We start from the raw sequence: 15,710 nt of genomic DNA, 5'->3' as shown, positions 1-15,710 counted from the left end.
TACTATATGCATGAGTGGAAAGTGACATTATTTCTGGGGTCATGTAAGCTGCTACTGATTAAACCTCGTTGTGATGGTCTTGAGTCGAAAAGGATGTTCTGTCGTGAAAGACTTGTCATCCCCAGCTCTCTGTTCAGAATAAGGGGACGTACTATGAACTAGTCGATCAGCTATCAACAGCATACCGTTACTGTATGAGTGGGAAGTGATATTGTGTTTGGCGACGTGAAAGCCACTACTGTTTAAATTTCTTTGTGATGGTCCAAGTCAAATCGCTGGTTCTGTCGTGATAGACTTGCCATTCCCTGCTCTCTGCTTAGAACACCAAGACAGGCCATGTTATCGATCAGCTGTCAGTAGTATATATACTCTTACTGAAAGGGTAAATGGGAAGTGACATTTTGTCTGGGTTGTATAGGGGGTGTGTAAGTTGCCAATATTTAAGCAAGTCCTGAACAGTTGGGACACATCTAGGCGTAATAATAAACATTCCTATACTAGCAGTCAACCAAAATGGTCGCTCCAAGCCAGTAATGGAAAGGCCCGTTCCCAAAACAACGTTCAACTTCCAAATCTATGCGCGAAAATAGACATTTGTATAATAAACGTCAACCAGAAAGGACGTTCCAGGGCAATAATCGCAAGGCCAGTTCCCAAAACCACATATAGTTCAAACCACCAAAGATCTAAGAAAGTATGAAAGTAAGACGGAATCATGCAAAGAGAAGCAGTCCACAGTTTTCATTGATGTTGGAAAGACGCAGGGTACGTTTTAGTGCTTTGATTGCAGAACTAGAAAAATATATAAAGGTACGAAAGAAAGATGGATTCATACAAGCAGACAACATTTTTCAATAATGTTCAAAAGACGCAAGAAATGTTATAGACGAATGAAAGAAATTAGTACCGAAATGCTGCACGAAAACTGAGTTGAGAAAGTTTGCAAACCATCACAGTGTCGGCCCTGCTCTGGTTTTAGTATCCATGCTGTAGTTTTAAATATTGGGATTCCACCAAAAGGATCTTCCAACAGCTGGAATAAAACTTTAACCGAGGTAAATTGACAAAAGGCTGCATTTCACCGCTTACGTGTGACCATTTGCCAGATATCAGTCTCGGTCGTCTCTGTCCTGGTTTACTCTATATGCTGTACGGCTTTAATTATGTCGAGGCAGACATTCGTATACCAACCGTCAACCAGTATGGACGTTCCTGGGCAACAACACAGCAAGACCAATTTTCAAAAGAAAGTTTAACACAAACCACTAAATTACTAAGAAACTTTGTAGAAAGTAAAATATTAGGACGGATTCATGCAAAGAGAAGCAGTCAGCAGATTTCCATGAGGGCGACACATTCTTGTATGCATTGTCAACAAACTGGTGAAAATAGGAACAAAGTTTTGTTGGTTAGGACGCACAGCAATGGGGGACTAACTTTACTATTGGCGACAATAAAAAAAAATGGTAATGTTATTATAACACCATGTGGAGATTGTACCAGCAATACACAGGAAAATGGTAATGTTATTATAACACCATGTGGAGATTGTGCAAGCAATACACAGGAAAATGGTAATGTTATTATAACACCATGTGGAGATTGTACAAGCAATAAACAGAAAAATGGTATTATTATTGTAGCATGATGTGGAGATTTTGCAAGTAATACACAGGAAAATGGCAATGCTGTTGTAACATGATGCGGAGATACAGCAATACAGTGGTAATTTTCACTTATACCATGGCGGTCATTTAAGGGTGGGGGAAACCTGAAACAAGACACTGTCAAACTCTCCCGCTTGCCATGCGTTTTCATATTGTTGACAGGAGGGATGATCTTGTTTGTGTTGGAGGGGGGGGGGGGGGGTCGTTAAGACCAAACAAGAGAGCATTCGCTTAAATATGCCGAGAAATTAGAAGAATGTGATTTTTCCTTAACGTCACGTCGGCAATATTACAGCTATATATATGGATATAGAGGCCAGAAATTGTTTGAAACCGGTTCCAAAAATCCATACGCTTAATTCAGCATTACTGATTGCATTATTTGTATCTCATATTGGATTGTATGCTAAAGAAACTTAGTATCAGGCCATACACATCTGATCAAGAGACGTATGTTTGACGCGGATGTCATAAAAACATCTACTCCCTCCATGTACCAGGTGATCTTTGCATTTTATTCCATTTACCGCAGAAGACAAAGTACGACGAAATTGCAATATATTCCCTTTATTGCGTTTGAGAAGATTATATTCATTCGTGATAACGATTAATGACATTTCAGTTTCTTTAGAATAAAATATTCTGGTGATTTTACACAGTAATGTAAAGCAATCATCTGTATCTCTGGGAAAGAAAAAGACATTGATTACAAATTCCATTGGATGATTTCTTCTATTCAACATAACGTAAAATAAATTGTAAGGTGATTTCAAATTAATGATTTCATTAAACGTTTTTTCGACATTTATTCACGAAGCTAACAGTAATTTCCTGCATCATTGAATCGGATCGCATGGATTCCAAATATAAGGGTGAAACAAAAACGACAGATTTGAATTCGCTTGCCATCCGTTACCCGATATAAGGGACGACGAAAATCAATAATAGCAGGGCATTAAGAGGTCGATAGCTTTTGTACATTACAATCTACGCGTCGAAAGAGACATTCGTATACCAGGAGGTCAACGAATAAGAACTGAATTCCCGAAACGACTTACAACGCTACTCACCATAGAACTAAGAAAATATATAAAGTACGAAATAGGACGGAGTCATGCAAAGAGAAGTAGTCAACAGTTTTCAGTGATTATGCTAGAATATAAGATGTTGGCAACAGATTATGTATCTCTGTTGCGCTTTGATTGAAAATGGTCATGTATCCAATTCGATCTAATTTAACTCGATGAATATACAGCCCCAGGTCTAGTCATTTCCTCGTATGTGATTGTTAGATTGATTGATTGCTCTTTAACGCCATGTTCAAAGATTATTCACCTAAATATAATATCGGTCAGTTTTATGGAAGTATGAATGAAATCAATATTGACCTCGTTCGCCGGTAATATTCTGCCTATTATAACCAACGACGCTAGTAAAGTCCTTTGTACAGTTTAACGTTCATTAACGGTCACTTGTCTTCCATCAATATGGCGTACATATTTGTACGTCACTCGTGGAAAGATTCGTGCCTCGCCTAAAGTCTTCTCTCATCCGCAAGTGAAGACGTCTTGAGCATGAAGTCAAAACAACGGTCAAATACATGTAAATAAATAAATTTCTTCGATGGAAACCTGCGCATGCGTGCTGATTTTTCACCAGCTGTAAATATCTTGCAAAACGATTCCTTGTTATGATCATCCATGCCTGGTTGATTGTGTAGTGTTCGATATTCCATGACGATTTACCGACGTTAGCATGAGCTACGTTTTCAAAAAGTCATATTCATCATGCCGGAAGCACTTAGTTCGCTTGAGGGAGAAAGAGGATCATTCAGCAATCGGCGTTTGGTGTATATTTTGTATCGATTTAAGACACGCCTTTGAAATCTATGAGTGTGTGAACGAAGAACGCAGCGTAACCACTTTACAAAGACTTTTCGATATACAAATATTGCAAGCACCATTATTTTTAACCAATCCTATATACATTATTAAGTGCAAACCTTTGTTTTCATTTGATCTTTGGACCATTTTCTCAAGCTTATAGATCATGCATAGTCTCCATGCGCAAGTTTTGAAATGTAATGAAAAGTTTTCATTTCTTAATCTCATATAAATTATATATATTCTGATAACGAAGAAAATTAGCGAAGCTGAACAAATTTTATCAACAATTTTTAATCTTTGATGAAATAAGAAAAAAACTGTCAAAATTATAAGCCAATCAATATAAAAATCAGCGTAGAAAGTAAAAACCAGACCACTGGCGACAGCGTGACAGGTGCCAAATGGTCACGTGCACGTAACCGATGAATATGGTTTCTTTTGCTGAAGTGGTTCATTCGCTACCTGCCGACCAGGGGATTAGTGAGAGATTAACCACCAGTGGGATGTTTATCACCCCAATAATCTATAAAGCTAACAATAATTCTAACACTAACGCTAATGTTCTAACAGCAGTATATGGAGGTGAGTTGTTTTAGAGCGAAGATATATTGATCAGTGTCACAGATATCAGTGAAATCAGTCTTTGGTCATTATTTACAAAAAACAGCGGATCATAGAAAAATGTCCAGTTACATCATGACACAGAACAATTAAGATCTATTTCAGCCCGTCTCAGGTAAACGCCAGTTAATGAAAAGCCGCCGTTGCCACTTCTCATTTCCGACGATGATGCCGAAGCCGACACAATTCTATAACGTCACCGTTGGTGTGTAGTTGAAAGTTGCTCCGACGTAGATGATTAGTAAGGAATCATCTAACGTCAGATCCAAGAATATCGTCATGACTTTCATCAGAATTAGAATGTTATTAGGGTAAAGGCGAGCATAGCTCAAGTCGTCAAGGGACTGAGGTGTCGACCCAGGTGATCGCTGTCGCCGGCAGTGAATATCAACATGACCTGCCAGTACAGACAAGGTTGGCGTACAGGAAAGAATTCGTGATATTTCGCTTTATTTTTATTTTCTGATTTTTTCTAACATGCTCAGAACAATGCTAATGTCCCCTTGTCCCTGCACTATTTGTGCTTAACTGAAATGAAGTAGGCCTACATGTCAAATTTCGCGCGCTCCAATAGCAACTATATCATATTAGATGTGCGAAAACGAGGTTTTGCCGTATCGGGTGTGTAAAACGAGGTTTTGCCGTATCGGGTGGGTAGGGAGTCCGATACGAGTCCTGATCGGAGGGTAACTGACCAATCAGATGGCAGAGAACCTACTCTGAGGGATAATAAATCATATTTTTTTATCATATGGTAGATGATAGGGCTATAAAAACACACTACCTGCCGTAGGTATTCACAGTAGTGACAATCAAAATACATACACTCATTTTACCTGAAGTCGGAAGACCCGGGATCAAACCTGGCTCTGGTCACACCAGTTGCTTTAAAAAGGGTACTCTTTGCTGCCTCACTTGGCGCTCAGTAATGAGAGGTTAGAGGAAGGAAATAGGATTGGTGGGGTGTGGTGTAAATGGTGCCTTCGGCATGATACTTTAGTGGCAGTTGCAATTTGGCGGCATTGACTCGCTTTGTCACAAGAAGACACAGTACCACACACATCCAGACACTTCTCGTCGTCATATAACTAAAGAAGATGTGAGAAGACAAGCACGCAAACTCATTTTATCTGTAACTTAGCATCATGTACGTGTATATTTAATTAGTGTTTGCACTTTTACAGCAAAAATAAAGGTGACGTTTTATCTTTACAGAAAGTTTGTACTTATAGACGCAGTTGACTCTACATTTACGGCAGCGGTGTATCTAAAGAAAAATGCACTGCAGTTAATCTGTCAGCAAAGTATACTGTAAAAAAAATAGTCACATGATTGTTATTACAGTCTGGAGAGGCGACAGTTTGTTTGCAGCACCACGGCATTTCCTTCAAAGACGAAAAGACCTCGACCGGTTCAATTTATCTACGCTTGCTAATTCTTACTTACTTCTTGAAAAATATTATATATATTATTGAGAAGCACAATGTATATAGAAAATATTCTCAAAATCATATGGATAATTTTGTGAATCATGAACACACCACTGGGTGATAATAGCATGAGTTAGTGCAAGGTAGTCATAATCCGCAAGGATCTCTATTTGCATTTCCAGCGTGACAGCAACCTGCGGGTGATCGTGGGTTTCCTCCGGGATCGGCCTGGCCGCCGTCGTACAAGTGAAATATTCTTGAGTACGACGTCAAATACCAATCAAATAATTTTAAAAAATTGCACTTCGCCTATTAGCCAAAACACAGGTTGGCGAAATGCGAAATAGGCCAGTTGCGAAGACGGCTGTAACATAGCCCCCAGAACAGTGCCTTCAGCAGGACAGACCTCTCTGAACTGTCAATCAAAAGCGCGCAATTGACAAATCATAAACAATACTGCTGCAAATAGACCAAGCGTATATCCCCCGCATCTAGGCAGTCAGCAGTTGTTAATGATGTTAGAAAGACGCAAGGTATGTTCTTGGTGACTGATCATTGAAAAATCGTGTAACATACTAAAATTTTGTTGATAATAAAAAGTTGTTGATAACAAAAATATATGAAGCCTGTCAGGTATATAGATGGAGGAAACCGGATTAAAAAATCGACCTTCGACAAGTACCTGACAAACGCCTTGACTTAAAGCTACACGGGTGTTGAGTTCATGTACTATGTATACCTCTAGATCCACCAATGACACTTGAGGCGTCTTTAAGTTATAGGTCATTTGTACCACTTGAGGTGTCTTCAGGTTATGGCTAAGTCATTGGTTGAGGTAAACTGATTAACTAAAGCTTTCTTAAAAACATTTAAAGCCCATTTTCAATTATGCAATAATCCCAACTATGACAAAACTGAACCTGCAATACGCCGGATAGAAAACAATGTTGGCGCCATAGGTTATATTGTGTTCTGCTTGGCTGGAGATCGCTGTGACCTCTTAGGTGAACTGTGTGTAGTACGTCACAAATAAACACATGTCCAGAGCTCTACCCCACACGGCTGATACAAGTACCACACTATTTGTTGTGACTTATGTGAATTCATACAGCTATCGCATACAGAGTTAAAACGAGTCAGGGTGGGCGTGTGTGAGACTGTGGACCAGCGCTATGACCTACAAGGATGATGATAAGCACATATATCAACACAAGGTACGTAAATACATGTATATATATATATATATATATATGTATAAAAATGGGTATATTCTCACCTTCAGGGAAGACATTTTAGACCCATATCATGTACATATACACAGCTTTAGTCTGTAGACAGCTAAGACACTTGTCACCTGGTTAAGTTGACACCTGGTTAAGTTGACACCTGTATGTATGTGGGCATAACAAGTGGTATTATCCACACATTCACCCACTCCCCTCCCACTGACAGCTGTTAAGTGAGTCCAAAAAATGCATTTGTAGTTGTACAGATTGTATTTACAGTTGTATTAAAGTGAGATCGGAAGATTGGTGAAAGATTGTTGTATTAAAATTCAGCCAAAAAATGTTTGTTGAAAACTGCAAGGAGCATATAGTTGTGTAAGTGGAGCATATAGTTGTGTAGTGAAGACTAAAGTAGTTTGGTGAAAACAGAGCATATATATTGTTGTATTGAAGAGAAGGTGGAAGTTGTTCGTTGAAAGAAATCTTGAGCATATAGCTGTGTATAACTTAGACTAGAAGGCTTTCGTTGAACTGAGCATATATCGTTGTGTTGAAGTGAGGTCAGTAGTTCGGAGAGCGACGTACTGAGCATATATCGTTGTGTTGAAGTGAAGCCAATTGTTCGGGGAACGAAGTACTGAGCATATATCGTTGTGTTGAAGTGAAGCCAGTTGTTCGGGAGCGACGTACTGAGCATATATCGTTGTGTTGAAGTGAAGCCAGTTGTTCGGGAGCGACGTACTGAGCATAAATCGTTGTGCTGAAGTGAAGCCAGTTTCCAGTTGTAGCTTGTTGAAAGCTGGGTATATAGCTGTAGTGAAGTGAAGCCAGACGTTGTTCACTGGACATATATTCTGTGGTTGTATTAAGCAAGCATGAAACTTGTTCTGTTAAAGCTACTCTGAGCATATATATATTTTGTCGTATTGAAGTGAAGCTGTAAGTTGCTCGATGACAGCTGTTCCAGGATGACCCCCCCAAAAAGGTGGTAAGAGTCCTAAATGGAGAAATAGACGGAAGAAAAAAAAAACAAGTCGAAACGAAATATATACACGGCTGTCGTCATGCACAATTAAGCAATTGCGCACACGCTCGGAGATAAATAGGTCACGCGATACTATGCCGATGACTTCAGCTTGTTGGAAACGGCATATAATTAAACCTGACATACTAGTTTCATTACCATGTGTTGAAGTAACTTACATATTCAGTGCCAATGCATGCTTTCCACAGGGATATTTGCAGTTCTGATATTAAAAAGATGCGATATGCGCAGTCGTTTTGTAAGCCAGTTCACAGACTGTCGAAATATATTTATAGTCCCAGTGAGAGGCGTATTAAGGTCAGAGGAAGATTGATAGTTGATGTATAGTAGGTGATAATCTACTAATCTAATGGATTATCACACTATCACAAATGTAACACCTTATTAGCTTACCACTGACAAGCCCTTGTAGTCGATGAAATTCTTGGTCAATTCATGCGTGTTTCGCAAAGTCTCGCAAAACTTTCAGGTCCGAACGCTGAGTTTAGATGGCGTTTGTAGGCCCTATACATGGGGAAAGACGTATGGCGGTACATGTTTCAGACATTAAACTGTTTCGATTGGAAAACTGGCCGAATGGCAAAGTCGTAAAGATGTAGGAAGATGTATCACATGTCTTAAAGTGTCTTTTGTCTTTTGTCTAAAAAAAAACAAACAAAAAAAAAACAACAACAACAACAACAAAACAGCCATTTACCAGTGTCCCGCCATTTACTGTTTGCCAAATCAACTCATACCTGACTAATTAAATTAATTAGTTGCACATCAGTGTACGGTTGTGTGGGGTGGGGAGACTTTTATTACAAATGAAAATGCAGCTACTTCTAAGCCATAATGATAAACTCCAAAACCTTGTTTTTGATTTATTTATGTATATATTTTTTATTTATGTATTTATTTATTTTTTATTTATTTATTTATTGTTGTTTACTGTCGTGTTCAGGAATATTTCATTTATCCCATGGCGATCAGTTGTATGGGTGAACGAAACCAGAGAGCCCTTTTTAAAACACGGACCTTTGGCAAGTAAGTGAGAATTTTTCACATGGCGTACACCGCACTGGTGGAAGGACATTTATTTGATGACTACATAGGATTTGAGTAATTCTCAACCAGTGACGTGTAGCCAGCTGTGTGATTAGCATAACTACATTTGTTTCACCTAATTCTGGTCATGGGTTTCCCCCGGGCTCTGCCAGGTTTCCTCCCAGCATAATGCTGGCCGCCGTCGTATTCATAAAACATTCTTGAGTATGACCGTAAAATACCAATCAAATAAACAAATAAAAGCCATGTTGCTATAGAGGGTGTCTTAGTTGGTGATTTTAAGGCATTTGCATGAATAAAAACCCTAATTGGCAAGAGGTTGGATTTTACCGGTTGCGTGTCACCATTTGATAACCATCACAATGGTTTTATTGATCTGGTTTTACTCTCTATGCTGTAGTATTAAATATTAATGGGCTATCGATCGTTGATCAAGTGTTACACGAACAGGTACTGTGAAGATGTACAGCTTCTTTTAGAGGTGCATTTCAATGCCTCGGTCGTACATCTGCCATAAACCTGCGGATGGTCGTGGATTTCCCCCGGGATCAGCCTAGTTTCCTCCCATCATAATGCTGGTCTCCGCCGGACAAGTGAAATATTCTTGAATAGGGCGTAAAAGGCCAATCAAATAGATAAATAAATAAATTCATTCCCTCGGGGGGACCTCATCATTTGCTAAAAAGAAGCGGCAAGTTTGGTAATGTGTATGAGGGATCCTTTGCACACAAATGTATATAGGCCAGAAAGTAAAAACCGTCAACCCCTGATCACAGAGCTGTCCTTCGTCTCTATAGGGCACCGACCCCGATGGCAGAGTTGGCAGAGCGCCCAGGATCAATCCTGAGTCGAGTCACACCTAAGACCTTAAAAGACGAAGTTATAAGCTTGAAGTTCAGCATGAAGGGGATAGTGCAACGACTGGTTGACCCGTATCAGTATAATGGCTCGGGCGGGACAGCTTACCTGCCTTCGGTAAGTCGTCTCAGAGAAGCAGCACTAGATAAAAGAGTGGCAGGAAATCCGCCCCGCAACAAGGAGGCACATCACACGCACTCTAAGGATTCCTTCGTCGTCGCGTGACTGAAAAATTGTTGAGTGCGACGTTAAACCCCTAAGTATGACGTTAAACCCCATGTTACGTTCCCTGTATTCTGTCCGTGGCCCATTGTCGAGCTGTTGCGCTTGCTAGCACAGAACAATGACTCAGGAGCCTCTCATCAATGCGGTCGCTGTTCGTTAATGTTCAACACAGGCTGGCTGGCCTCCTGTCGTTTACGTGGGAAGGTCTGGGAAGGTGGCAGCCCATATATACTCGTGGGTTTCACCTCCTGGCTCTGCTCGATTTCTCTCATAATACTGACCGCCACCGTATAAGTTAAATATTCTTGAATTCTGGGTAGATATACATTTCCGTTCCCTACTTCAGCTTTGTACCACTGATGAAGTCGTTATTCTTGCTTTATACCACTGCGCCACTCCCTCGTTTAGCTTAATATTGTTAATGCATATCGAGCCAATGTATCATGTGCATATGTAACATTTAATTTCGTGATCACGCACAGAAGACATTCAACATTTACAGCAAAAGTCAACAAACAGTGCAGAGTGTCTTTGATGCTGTACATTACATGTTGTCAGAAGTTCAAAAATGTTCTGCTATATTGGGTTTGACAATGAAATAATGGGAAATTCATTCATTTATTTATTTGACTGGTGTTTTACGCCGTACTCAAGAATATTTCACTTACACAACGGCGGTCAGCACTATGTTGGAAGGAAACCATGCAGGCAGGTCCCCGGGGTAAACCCACGAGCATCTGCAGATTGTTGATCCACTTACGACCGGAAAGGAAGCCAGCATGAACCGGACTTGAGTTCACAGCGACACCATAATAATGGGAAATGTACTTTTCTTTGTAGTTTTTACCAGATGGACAGATAAGTAAGAATCGATATTAGTCTTCAACAACATTGCAGTAGGCTCACTGCTATTGTTTCTATTGTTATAAAAATTATACTGTAAGAAATGAAAATGGTAACAAGTATCACTTTCACTTCTATAAGGAAGATATTTGTGACCTATGTACAATTATTGTATTTGACTGATATTCTAGCATAGTACACGATTTGAATATTGACTTCATTCAGTTGCCTAGAACATACCTTTTACGTCTTTCCAACACAACTGAAAACTGTTGACTGCTTCTCTTTGCATGATTCCGTCATATTTTCATACTTTATATACTGTCTTTGGTGGAAGAAGCGAACGATTTATTTCGTGGAGAAACTTGTAGATTCAGGTGACGCTTAAATGAAAGGTTGAGTAAATGAGTGCTTGGGGTTTAACGTCGTTCTTAACAATTTTTCATATGTTATATGACAACAATTAAATGAAAGGTGCTACCTAGGATGGTAGCGTTGCCGAGAATTTGATGACCATGTGGAGCCGAGTGCTTACTTGGCTAAGTAAGCACTAAACTACAATGGCAACGTATGTTGTACAGAAATAAAGTGCACTTAGCTAAGGGCTAACACTAAGTAAGCTTCATGAAACCGGCCCCAGGCCTACAACATTTTTTGTTGTTCATCAGACGGCCCAAGGACTACAACTTCTTTGTTGTTCTTCAAACGGCCCCTAGCTATAGGTAACTCCTCGGGTTGGACTCGTTCCGGTGGTCAGTTACGGACATTTTCCCTGTATTCCTACACCAGCGAGGCTCAGAACAGTTGGTGCAGTGGCGCGGAAACAGTGATTTGTGTACCGCTGACTGAGTCCTGCAGCACGGGAGATGCCTGCCATCATCGAGCGCAAGCTGTTCACTCCCATCGCTTGGATGTAATCCGTCGCTTTTGGAGGTTTTCCTAATGCAAGTATACAAGTAATACAAGTAGAGAACGTCGAAACAACGCATCGTTGCCCATGATGCGCTTCTACAGATATAGTACCTAGATGCTTGTTATTTGATGCCACCTCTTTATATCTTGTACATGGAATACGTGACCGTCGGTGACGGTAAATAATTCACCTGTACGGTTTACTGCCTGACCAATTACGTGTAAATTCATTTTGCCTTTGTGCTAAAAACATGTGAGCTGTCAAATTTTGAAGAAAACAGACGTTCTGACAGCTCAACCCAGCTCCCTCCTCCTATTTTTTTTACCGAAATGGAATAGTCCCAACGTCCATGAAGAGGACGCCAATTTTATATAGATTGTTAATTTGAGCACATTTCTCGCCATTGCTTTAAGTTCTAAAGTTCTTGGAGGTATGTTAGGAATACAGATTTTTGTCAACAAAAGCGGCATTGTGTTTTATAAATACACTCGTCCATTCCGTTAAAGGAGAAGAAACCTTCAAACAATGACACTATAGGCTGAAAAGAGCACTATCTTTTTCTATCTGGTGGTGCCTGCTGCATAATTTTGCGATTTTTCTTCACCATGCACGTGAAGCCTAAAAACGGCCAAGCTGGCATAAACCGCTGAGTCCATGGCGTCCTCCATCTTTAACACCCTGTAATTTATGCTGGGGGTGTGTTGCCTCTCAGGCTATGAGAGTCGTTAAAACTGCCGGCTTGTTCAACATCCCGGTTTCCCGATCGTCAAGCGGAAAACGAACTGCACTGTTCGCTACCTTCTGGGAAGAAGGTAATTCTACCGGAAATGTACGAACTGCACTTCGGTGGTTTCCGATGGCAATTCTCCTCCTAACACAGAAGATTTCAGGACTAGATCTCAGTTTGGCACTGACTTTTATTTATAATTTATCAATTTGGGGTACATATTAGAAATGTTTTTATGGCCTGCACCTGCGAGGAAATGCATACTCTTTTCAATGGTATTTGTTTGATATTTAAATTTTCTTCTCCTTTAAACGGGCAAGTTTAACATAGTCCTTGATAGTTTGATAGATTTATAGTCTTTGCTCGCCTTCTTCATATGTAATACCAAAACGGGTGATGGTTATGCACTTGACTTAAATCCTGACTGAGGTAAATTGATAAGAGGCGGTATTTCACTGGTTACGTTTGACCATTTGCCAGCTATCACACTGCCGTCACTTTTCTGGTTTTACTCTCTATACTGTACGTCTTTAGTTATATAGCAGTTAGCCTGCAGTAGCTTTAGTCTGGACTAGCGTCGATCCATTAGCTTTGTATAGGAGGCCCATAGGCATTAAGATTAAAGCCTGGCTTAACTTTTACTACAGTTTTTAACAACCGGCTAGTGGCCATCGTCGCTTAGGGTGTATCTCAATTCAGCTTAATCTGTGCCTTGTTGTGATTGGTTGTCATGGAAACACAGTCTTGCAACGAGTTTCCAATATTAACGCTAGTTGTATTGCTCACGAAAACCGGAAGGTACGCTTGGATCATTAGTTCTACTGCATGAATGAATTTCCAGTTGTGTACTCAAGGGTTCCGTTTTCCACACATGCAAAAGTCATGTATAACGTCATCCCTTGTCTTTTGCTGATACCCGTTTCAGAGACCAATTTAGAGACAAAAAGCAGCAAAAGCACAAAACAAAATACAAAAACCTCCACTCAAAATGCTGATCTTCATTATAAGTTTTGGCTTATTTTCTTAGCATATTAGTTATCTTTGATTTTATCAATTCGCCTACTACATCATCAAAATATATATATTTTTAACAGAAGATGGTATTCTATAAAAATGAGACAACTATTAATGCCTAATATTTTCGATTAGAAGGAAAAAAACAGTTTACCAATAATGCAATATACGGACAAGCTTTTGTCGTGATTTCAAATCATTCAAATGTATGGAAAATGACAAGTTTGAATGTAAATTGGTCCACATTTATGGTTGGTCCTACAATCAATTTTTCCGTTTCCAGAAATACCAACACCAACTGGAATATACCCTACTTTTTGGGTAGTAGTGTAGTATAACACCCAAAAATATTTCACTCATAGGACGGCCATCAGCATTATGGTGAGAAGAAACCGTGTAGGGCCCCCGGAAAACCCACGACCATCCGTAGGTTGATGCAAGACCTTTCCATGCACGACCGTAGAGGAAGCCAGCATGAATAGTAGTATACTACAGATGTGCAACATTTAAAGAGAGCTATTTACACTGCGAATATTTTAATAGGCGCTATTCTAAACGTGTTAAACTATAATATTCTGACGAGCTATTTACACTGCAAATATTTTAATAGACGATATTCTAAACGTGTTAAACTGTAATATCCTGACTAGAGCTGTTTACACTGCGAATATTTTAACGTCCTCTTTGGAATGTAGAACATTGCTGAGGCCAACGGTTTGCACGCTTGACGGGGCTTTTATCGTTTAAGAAAACATTCAACTAGCCATGAAGAAGCCTACGCCAGCCCTATAATGTACAACAACGTATAATTATTATCTATTTTTAGAAGCATTTAATGCAGGTATGAATGGCCCTAACGGCCAGAATCTGGGGCGCATTAGTTAGCTTTTATACACAACCAGCGAAGACACGGAACTTCAGCATGTGCAGGTTTATTTATTTATTATTTATTTATCTTATTGTTGTGTAATGAAATGTATACTTCACAATTCCCCACCTCTATATTCTGGAGGTCAGTCTCATGGCTGTCGTCTCTACTCCGGTTTTACTCTCCGTGATGTAGTCTTTTGTATTCACCCTATAGGTTTTTAAATTTTACAATGAGTATAAGTCTCTTATAAGTAAATATGGACAAAGTGTCCAGAATCTATGGCACTCTGCTTCTGGGGTCAGTTTCACAAAGATGTCGTACATGTACGATAATCGCACATATATGATAACGGTATGGTAATAGTGAGGTACAAAGCATCGTACGACAAATGTAGGATAAACAATGTCGTACGCCTATTTGTGAAACTGGGACCTGGTTTGTGGCGCTCTATGTCTGGTCATGGAATTCTAGACCAGTGACGTTTAATAAATTGCAATTAACATCACTGCATTTTTTTTACCAAACTCTGCGTAGCCATGGTACTAGGGGGTGTGTATTTTTGCTGCTATTTATGCATTTACATGAACAGTTAGAATAAAACTCTACCTGAGATAAACTGGCAAGAGGCCGTATTTCACTGGTTACGAGTGACCATTTGCCAATTACCACATTGTCGTCGCTGCTCTGGATTTACTCCTTGTGCTGTACGTTTTTTTTAGAGTGTCGTAATTGTGTCTAATTCTGCTTACCTAGGGTCTGTATATTCAGCACGTTGAATTGGGTCACCAAGTTCAATGGATCAATGCGCATCTGAAATGCGCATCCTGGAACTTCCGGTATGTCTTTTTAGGCATATTCATGAACAGTTTTGTACAATAAAACCCCTAACTGAGGTAAATTGACAAGAGGAGGCAATTCACCGGTTACGTGTGAGCATTTGCCAGCCATCACACTGTCGTCGCTGTACTTGTTGTACTATTTGCGCCGGATGTCTTTTTGTATGTTATATCATAAGTCCATTAAGTAGAAGTATGCAACTTACCTATAGCTGGTCTCCCCTCACCTTACACTTTCCTTCGATGTCTAACACATTGTTGTGACGTATCTGTACATGTACTTTTTTTCTCTCTATTGCGCAGCAAACATTTGAGAAACGGCTAATGCATAGTTGGAGAAAATGTTGCAAACTCTGTTGTGTTGAAATTACGACAACAGAGAGTTTTGTAAACGACAACAGTGTCTTTGATAGTAATTCTTTTAGAGTTGCTTGGAAATATGAAAATGGTCATTGGGATCTTAACTGCATAGCAACTCTGATTAGTGAAATCGTAGTTTTG

The 15,710-nt window shown here is 39.7% G+C and overlaps 1 protein-coding gene across 1 annotated transcript in view; it reads left to right on the top strand.

Annotated features, from left to right (window-relative positions):
• Positions 1–6,733: 6,733 nt before the first annotated feature.
• Positions 6,734–15,710, top strand: part of LOC135476779 (melanocortin receptor 5-like) — a 14,945-nt gene continuing 5,968 nt past the window's right edge. Inside the window, exon 1 of the mRNA XM_064756909.1 lies at positions 6,734–6,818. The gene's annotated coding sequence lies outside the window, so the exon portion shown is untranslated. The remainder of the gene's footprint in view (positions 6,819–15,710) is intronic.

Source organism: Liolophura sinensis, chromosome 10, assembly GCF_032854445.1.
Source record: "Liolophura sinensis isolate JHLJ2023 chromosome 10, CUHK_Ljap_v2, whole genome shotgun sequence".
Lineage (NCBI taxonomy): Eukaryota > Metazoa > Mollusca > Polyplacophora > Chitonida > Chitonidae > Liolophura > Liolophura sinensis.
The sequence above is the reverse complement of the archived record's forward strand: the minus strand, read 5'-3'. Positions and strand labels throughout refer to the sequence as shown.